At 44.0% G+C, this 8,764-nt stretch overlaps 1 pseudogene; it reads left to right on the plus strand.

Annotated features, from left to right (window-relative positions):
• The first annotated feature begins 6,152 nt into the window (after positions 1-6,152).
• Positions 6,153-6,295, plus strand: Gm23703 (annotated as a pseudogene).
• Positions 6,296-8,764: the final 2,469 nt, after the last annotated feature.

Below are 8,764 nucleotides of genomic sequence, written 5' to 3' on the forward strand. Positions count from 1 at the left end.
GCTAAGCCTCAGCTTCTCTCCATGATCCCTTCATTCCTTCACAAGCAGTACCACCTGAGTGACTCTTATACGTTACCAAGTCCAGCCGCAGCATGAGGTACAACCTTGAGTATCTCTGGAGCACAGCTTCTTTGTGCCCCCAGAAAACAATTTCCAGAAGATTTCACCTCAGTGATGCTGGTCTCTTCTTAATCATTGCTAATTCCTTAGCTCCAGCTAACCAGCATCAATTTTCCCAGTAGTTCCTTCCATTCTTAACTCTAGAGTCAGAGCCACATGGCTGAAGCTGCCGAGTTCTGCTGCTTACAGGAACTAGAACATGATCCCCTTGTACTATTACATTATCACTAGCTTTATGTTTTCTAAATCCTTCACTGCCTAAGCTTGGCTATCCTGGTTCTTGCTCTGTAGATTGACCTTGAATGCAGAGATCAGCATGCCTGTCTCATGGGATTAAAGGTGTGTACCACCATGCCTGGATCTAATTAAGTTGGGTAGAATCTTGCCCCAAGGTCCCACTCCCTTAATCTGTTATCTCCTAGAACACAAGATTTTGCTCCATTTCACTTCCTGGTACTCCTTTAATACTAGAACCATATATTTTATATTTTTCCTTTCTAAGCTTGCTATGCTAGTTCAAACATCTCTTCATAAGACTTAACCAGAGAACAAATTCTCTGCTGGGCTCTTTTGAAACTTCTTTTGTCAATGCAATTTGTCCAAGTCTCTTCACCTTAGCCTCAGGTAAACTTTTCAGACAAGGGCAAAAAGTAGCCACATTCTTCACCAAAATACCACAAAAACAGTCTTTATGCCACATTCTGAAATTCTTCTTTGAAATCTCTTGGGCCAGGTCAACACAGTTCAAATTACTCCCAGCAGCTAAGTCTTCCATATTCCTACTAGGATGACCCATTAAGCCCCATTTAAAGCATTCCATTGCTTTCCAAATACAAAGTCCCAAAACCCACATTCTTTCAAATGAAAAACATGGTCAGGCCTATCACAGCAATACCCCACTCCAAGTACCAACTTCTGTCTTAGTTAGGGTTTTACTGCTGTGAACAGACACCATGACCAAGGCAAGTCTTATAAAAAACAACATTTAATTGGGGCTGGCTTACAGGTTCAGAGGTTCAGTCCATTATCATCAAGGAGCATGGCAGTATCCAGGCAGGCCTGGTGCAGGAGGAGCTGAGAGTTCTATGTCTTCATCCAAAGGCTGCTAGTGGAAGACTGACTTCCAGGCAACTAGGGTGATGATCTTATACGTACAGTGACACACCCATTCCAACTAGGTCACACCCATTCCAACAAGGCCACACCTTCAGAAGGTGCCACTCCCTGGTCCAAGGATATACAAACCATCACACTTGAATATTTTTTTTCTGGTTTGTTTCAAGAGAGACTCTTGCTAGGTCATTCAGGCCGACATGAAACTCAGTATGTAGTCCATCCTGGTCTGAAAACTATGTAGCTCAGGCTAGCCTGGCGCTCACAACCCTCTTGCATCAGCCTTCTCGGTGATAGTTTTACAAGTTGGCTCTCCTAGCCTTCAGTAAAATCACCTTCAATGTAGAAAATGCAGCTCAGAGGTGTCTGCTAAGGTGGGGAGCTACCTGTAAGTATGATTCAACAGAGGAAATGAATCTCCCCTCTCCCACCTGCTCATGCAGTCTATCACATAAATGATGCTTGTTGGTATCGATGAATAAAACCACTCTATATTCTTTGGGTTATAACCTTATGCTGTGGTTATTTGTTCTGCTGCCTCCATGGCCACTGGGGTTCTTTCAGTTTGGCTCATCTCTCTGCTCTAGTCTTATCCCAGAATGAATTGAAGCTCCAAAGACAGTGTTTTCTTTGACTTTGCAGAAGAGAAAATTCTTTATCCGTAGATGTCATTGGGCTGGAAGCTAAAATTCCAGACTGTACCTCTGACTTAACAATGAGCAGCCTTTCTCTAAGACAGTCTTTTGTTAATAGAGGTGTTCAGTAATTTTCTCCATGTATGCATGCAACACACACACACACACACACACAAAAACCATGTATGCTTAAGGGAGAAAGAGAGACAATTTACTGTGATATTTTAAATATACATGTGATATGAAAATATGTTTTTTTTCTGTTTATCCATCTAGGACTGCATCCTGCACAAAATCCATACTTTAAGTCGATGCCATTGGCGGGGATGCAATCCCTGGTGGGCACACCATCAATGGTCCAAAGCTCCCTCTTCCCATGTTTGCTTTGCTTAGTTTCCTGTCAACTATGTAGCTGAGCCTGACCATGAGGTGCTGATTTCAGTGGGAAATGGTTTTATTCTTATTTATTTATTTATTTATTTATTTATTTTCATTTCATCATCCATTCTCCAGAAGAGGGCAGAGGTGCCAGTTTACACCTGACTTCTAATGAGGAAGTCAAGCTGAAACATGACTCCCCTCCTCTCTCTCCCTGCTTCCCTCCTTCCATTCTTCCCTTCCTCTCACTCTCCCTCCTCCCCTCCCTCCTCCCCTCCCTCCTCCCCGCCCTCCCTCTCTCCCACCCTCCATGGTGTAGTTCTGTGTCTGGCTTGGGGGATTGGGAACGGTAAAGTCAACAATGCTTTTTGCTGACTCTCCATGGAAATCGTATCTTTGAACAGGTGCAATTAGAAAAATGAAAATCAAATCAAAACAAAACCTTAAGAGAGCTGTGTAGGAAAACCATCTTAATCATCCCCGCATGGTGAATTGATTAGCTCTTCTCAGCATATTAAAGGGGCAGCATCCCTGCAAGAGTTGGTCTGTGTCAGGCCTTCCACCAATACAGAGTGTAGTTCTGGTTTATAAGGTGGTGGAGGTAGATGGTGATGGCATTTATTGTGAATGATTATAGATTGTTCATTGTCTAGACAGAAAGTCTTTTTTTTTAAATAATGAGAATCATAAATGGGCCTCAACTAACAGTGCTCATATGGAGACAGTCAGCAATCCAGATACTGCATTTATTTAGATACAAGGTTGTCAGGTCCTTCTCCACATTGGCAATTCCTATGAAAATATCCAAATTTGATCAATTTCCAACAACTCAAAGGACTATACTTTATGTTAATATCATTCCCATCAACATTTAGAAGTTTCTCGGGGCCCAAGTTTGAAAAATCTTCCATAGCCCTGATCCTTCCTGAATATCAGCTACAGTTCTCAGCTTCTCCTAAAGCTGTCAATTCTGGCCACCCACTTCCACCTCATCCATGAGGGGCAGTGCTGCTGGAGATACAATCTCCACAGAAGAGGATGTATCTGTCACCTGAGTTTACAGACAACTGGTCACCTGTGTTTACACACAGAATACTTCATTTCTATGCTTTTGGTTCAACATTTTTAAAATACATTTTTAAATTCATAAATTAAATGCTATAATGGATGGGAGAATTTTTACCACAGAGGTAATGCTTTATTTACCATGGATACCATTGCTTTATTCAGATCATTCTTGCTAGACCCAATTGGTCTGTCAGAGAGGGAAACCAATGAAAAGACTAACAAGTATCCCATGTCAAGAATAACATAGGTTGTTCTGGGGACATAGCTTAGCTGGTAGAGTTCTTGCCTAGCATGAATTTAGTCCTTGATTTGATCTCTTGCAGTGAATATACTAGGCATTTCGAAGCATGTCTGGGTTCTTAGCACTTGGGTGGTGGAGGCAGGAGGATTTGGAGTTCAAAGTCACCAATGACTATTAGTCAAGTTTGAGGCTATTTTGGGATACATTAGACCCTGACTCTGAGAGAGAGAGAGAGAGAGAGAGAGAGAGAGAGAGAGAGAAACAGAGACACACAGAGAGAAATGCCATAACTTATTAACTTCTTCCTTAAATTCAACTAGAGAATACTAACAGTGGAGGTGCCTAAGAAGCTCTGAAGGTGGAAGGAAGGCCCAGAAGAAAGTGGTACCTGGAAGCCATGATGAGTCATAGGCAAGTTCAGTGATCACGCTTCTCCGAAGGTTCCGTTTACCAAAGCCTAATTGGACTCATCAGATTTACCAGTTATTAAAATTGTGTTTATTTGTTCCTTTTGACTTCTGAATGCATTTGTACATTTGTCTTTTTATCACTGTGAGTCTAGGGAAGACATATATAATGACTCGAGGTGATTCAACACAGGGAGCTGGTTACACGGCCAGAGAAGGAACTGAAAGATGAATGAGGACTGTGAGTGGAGGAACAGGGGGGCGTTAGTACCAGCCTAGGAGTAAGAGAGGAGAGCAGTTCCCAACGTCGGGGAGTCTGGGCCATCTCTCAGGAGCAAAAATGGCAGTAAGTTGCAGGAATGAAGATGAGAAGAGAAAGGGAGGGCAGTCCTGCCAAGTCAGAGCTACAGAGAGATGCACCCAAGCCAGAGGGGTGTCACATAAAGCGGTGCGAAGAAGCCCCATGACTTCCTTCCTCCTTTTGGCAATTGCTGCTGCCCTGTGAGTCCCTTGGCCAAACTACCCACCATCCAGAGGACAACAGAGGCTGAGGAATGGAACTTTCTTCAGTATGGAGCTAAGAGCTCAAAGTCACAGAGCCGCAAGCTTCACCATATAAGGAGCAACTGCACGTTGGTCTCTGCAAGGAGATGGTCAGGGCATGGCTCTTGTGACAGGCATTGTTGCCTCTTCAACATGAGTCCCCTTTATAGAGATAAGAACTCCAAGAGGAAATTTCACAGTGAAATTCAATTGAACAGGCTGAAAAGGAAAAAGACTATTTTTAAACTTGTAGAACGTTGTAACTCATGGCTTATGTTTTCTAGCTATTACCGGATGACTTAGCAAAACTTTTCTTTTTCTGAGTTGTATTTCAGAAAATCTTGATTATCAGTGTGATCAGTCTTCTCTCTGGGATCTGGAGGAAATGATTAGGGGTGGCTAGCTGCAAAATGATTCAGATAACTGCAATTGACAAGGATTCATTTTTGTAACCTTAATCTCAAGAACAGTTTAAATAGTATTCACCCAAATGTTTGCAAATGGCCCATCTGCAATGGCCCAAATGGTGGTGGATTCTGAATTGTGCTATTTTATGTAATGACATCCTTACATTGCATAAAGCCACTCAATAGTGACTATATGACATTGTATGTTCATGAAAATATCAAAGCAATTGAAAAAAACCAGAGGTAGCTCTTACCAGGGACTCACATGTAGAGTGTTCCTGGGTGGCATAGGTTTTGTTACAAGGCACCAAGGTAGATTTCAACAAGATGGGCCATGTCTAACATTATACTACTGCTGGACACCAGCTAGTAAAGTGAGCTATGCTTCACCATCTGAAAACCATGATGCAACTCCTCCCCAGCCTCCTGTTCGTCCCCACACGTTTTCTGTTGTCCAGGTTTCCCTTCAAGGAGCTCACCCACGGTGTGTTTATTTTTAAAGCAGGCATTGCAAGAGTTATATCACCTTACTGACAAACAAATCAAAGGCTGACTGGATGTCAGGTTGAAAAATATCCTTGGATGTTGGTGTAGCCTGGCATTATACATGTGTGAATGAATTTCCTGCTTCGTGACATACTTGCTGCATTTCACACATTTGCCTGCTGAGATAAGTCACCCTCTGTAGAAATGCTCTCCTTCCTGCCGTATCTAGAGGGAATCATTCCAGCCACGTGGCTATCGGTTGGGCTTGATTTAGGAGACACCAAGAAGACTCCTGTTTCTCTGTACTTATTGTCTCCCTGGGTCTGGGACATGGAGGCCAAGACCCGTCTTTCTCAGTTAGGTATGGATGGTGTGTAGACTTGGATACTGACTGGGTGCCTTCTGTGCCCACATTATTGTCTCTCCCCAGATGCACACAGGACTAAACCACAGCAGCCATGTTTATGCCACTCGACTCCATCCTCCGTGGACTGAGTCATCAGACACATGTTGCATTCAGTATTTGTTTTGTTTTATTTTTAATTTATTCTGCTCTCATATATTACAACCTACCTGCCATTCACCTCCTTCCTCTCATCTATCCCTATCCACTCGCTTCAGAAAAGACCTTCCAGGGATATAAACTAAACATGGAGTATCAAGTTGCAGGAAGACTTAGGCACATACCCTCATATTAAGGTTGGATGAAGCAACCGACTCAGTAGGAGGAAAAGGATACCAAATGAATCAGAACTCTGCTCCTAGAGTTGTTGCAGGTGTGACTGCTGCATCATATGTGGGTCAGTAGGTGGCAGAGAGGGGAGAGGCTATGTCTATGCTCAGCCTTCAGTGTTCTGACCTGTGACTATCAAAATGTTTACTAACTAGCCTAGTGGGACATAGCACTCCCGAGACCACTCCTGAGACAACCCTCTTACCTGGGTATTGTAGAAGAGCTGGCCTTGGGGGCATAAGAGAAGGAGAGCTGACCCCACTCCTAGCAATAATTGGGAGAGCAAAGCTACACATTGCAGGAGTTGTGGGTGAGTAGGCCTGAGGTTATGAGTATAGGACAGCTGGCCAATGAAGTGACATGGACTAAGAAGAAATACCCTCTTCCTCCACCCACCACCAGCTGTGGTAGGTGGGAGACCTGGCTCTTGGGTCATGAGAGCAAGACAGTTGGTCCTACTTCTGACCAGCTGTAGCACTTGGAAGAGTAGAGCCTGCACTTCTCCTGGACAGCACAGTAGAGCTGACCATAGTACTAGGGACACCAGTGTGCCACCCCTGAGGCACAGGAACTTGGGGCAGCTGGGTCTGCCATTTGTCTATCTTGTGGTGACGTAGACGAGAGAAAGACTCCTCTGCTGCCCGCCCCCGCTCCACCCATGCACCCACCGCCACCTACAGTAGGTTAGAGAGCTGGCTCTGAGGTCATCAGAGTGGGAGAGCTCTGGTCTTGTCCCTTACCAGCTGCAACACTCAGGAGAGCAGGCCCTGAACCTCTCTTAGGCATCAGGGTAGAGCTAGCCTTGGTTACAGGGTTGCTAATGAGCTGGCCCCTGAGTGTGTGAGAGAGAAAGAGCCAGTGGGATGACCAGCTCAGATAACTCCCAGGCCCTGATCCAGGGCTTTGAATTGACCCAACATCTACCCCATCAATGAGCTGCTGGAGCCCATGAAGGGGCCAGTTCTACAGATCCAAAACTACAGGATCTCCATGACACAGGCCAACAACAGGATATCTGAGAGGAGTCCCAGTGAGGTTCCGATATTAACATAGTAGCTGAAGCCGGAGGCTTTGTACTGGACCAAGAAACATTTGCAAGCAAAGAAGTGTGGACAAAAGGGTATACTGTCAGACACAGTGTGACACACTATAGCTTCCACAATTTTTTTTCTCTGTTAGGAGATAACAAGGGTACAAGGTTACAAGGGAGAGGGCAGATTCAAGGGGATGGGGAGATGGGAAGTACTGGGGCACATGATGTGAAATTGACTAAGAACCAATAAAAAGTTTTAAAACTGAATCATCAGAGATAACCCCTACTCCCACTGTAAACCACACAACAATAACATATAGAGAGAGGACCTAGCTTAGACCCATACAGGCTCCCCGATTGCCAATATCTATGAGACCCTATGAGCTCAGGTTAGTTGATTCTGTGGGTTTTCTTGTGCTGTCTCTGACCTCTCTGGCTCCTACAATCCTTCTTCCCCATTTTCCAAAAAATTTCTGTGTTATAGCCAGTGTTTGGCTGTGGGTCTCTGTATCTGCTCCTAACAGTTGCTAGGTGAAGCCTCTATGATGACAATCATGCTAGACTCCTGTCTACGAGTATGACAATATCATTAGGAATCGTTTTGTTGCCTCCTCCTCCTCTTCCTCCTCCTCCTCCTCCTCCTCCTCCTCCTCCTCCTCCTCCTCCTCCTCCTCCTCCTTCTTGCTGGTTGTGTTTGGTATTGTGGGTCTCTGGTCTATTCAAGCTTCTGGTTTCTTGCCCTCCAGGCAGTGTTGTGTGTGCAGGGGAGTGCTCCCTCTTGTGGCATGGATCTCAAGCTGGACCAATTATCAGTTGTCCACTCTAAAGATGCATTTGTACTAACCAGGTGCCCTCCTCCCATGGTAATTTTGGAACTGAAACAGTGCTTACTATTAAGGGTAGACTTATATCAAGGGGATATGATGCAAGCATCCATTTTGAATAAGAGTGTGTATTTAAAGAGGCACTACTTATATAGAGAAGGCTAGACAAATCAAATATGGCGAGGAGGGGTCAAAGAAATAAAGGGCTCACTTTTTGATCCACATCTCTTTATCTATTCTTGTTCTACCCCTCAGGCTCTAGTGGCCAACTATTTACTCTATTTTCTGTAAAAAAAAAATCAGATTTTTATTATTCTTTATTTAAGTATTTAGGCCACATAACATTTTCTTTCCATGCCTGACTTACTTTGTCTGACACAATGCATCCCCATTTCTCCAGGCTCACATGAATTCCTGAATGACAGGTTTCCATTTTCTTTTTCATATTAAATAGTTTCATACACACACACACACACACACACACACACACACACACACACACAACTTTATCTTATGGTATTTATTGGATTCAAACCCAGAACCTGTGTGTGTTAGACAACCACTATACCACCAAGCTAATCCCTAAACTTGGCTTTGTTAGGTAGAGGAGTGTCTTCCTATGAAACCCAGGCTACCCTTGACCTTGATCTTATCTCACTATCTAGTCTTGACTGATAGGATGACTGGCCTGTGCTACCACCACACCCAGTTTAAAAGTACATTTCATTTATCTGTTGGTTGGGGGTAGGGGGGCAGGTAGACACATAGCTTGCTTC

Source organism: Mus musculus, chromosome 6 (assembly GCF_000001635.26).
Source record: "Mus musculus strain C57BL/6J chromosome 6, GRCm38.p6 C57BL/6J".
In the NCBI taxonomy this organism is placed as follows: Eukaryota; Metazoa; Chordata; class Mammalia; order Rodentia; family Muridae; genus Mus; species Mus musculus.